Genomic DNA, 664 nt, shown 5'->3' with positions numbered 1-664 from the left:
TTGACACGATTGTTTCCACGTTAATGCTGATCGTCTTTGTGGCAGTGAGTCATACTGAGTTACATACGATATTTTAAAATCCTCTCACAAGTTTAAGCTACGTTACTCAGTAGCGCTTTTTTGCGACACTGAAATGCCACCTTTAGTGTCTAAATGGCATTACGGAAAGCAATTACACCTGGAGGCAATGGAAGCAATTGGAAAGCAATAGACCCAATCACGACTCTTTCAGGTGGGAATTGCAGATATTGCAAAGGTAGACGTTCAATGATGGTAAGAATCTAAAATCAGGTGCTTATTTTGAATTGAACGTGCATTTTTCCTTCATCGTTGGTTTTAACTGTAGATAAAACACTTATTTTACTCCAGGTGTTCCCATGTAGAATATTATCACTGTCTTATGATATGCATTGCAGAGCATGTGAATGTACCTAAACTACAGCAAGTACTCTTGTATTATAGTCTTGTCGTGCATCTTTCACTTCAGCCCGACATTCTCTAAATACCTCCCTTCGCGCGCAAAAGAAAAGACAGAGCAGGCTTTAGTTCTGGCACAAACCTCAAGCCTCGGCATCATTAAAACCTTTAATGACATGTTCCCGCCCCTGGAAGCCACGCCATTCGCGACCACTTTCGTTTTTCTTTTTCTTTCCTTCGTTTCGAA

This window comes from Penaeus monodon, chromosome 30, assembly GCF_015228065.2.
Source record: "Penaeus monodon isolate SGIC_2016 chromosome 30, NSTDA_Pmon_1, whole genome shotgun sequence".
Lineage (NCBI taxonomy): Eukaryota > Metazoa > Arthropoda > Malacostraca > Decapoda > Penaeidae > Penaeus > Penaeus monodon.
The sequence above is the reverse complement of the archived record's forward strand: the minus strand, read 5'-3'. Positions refer to the sequence as shown.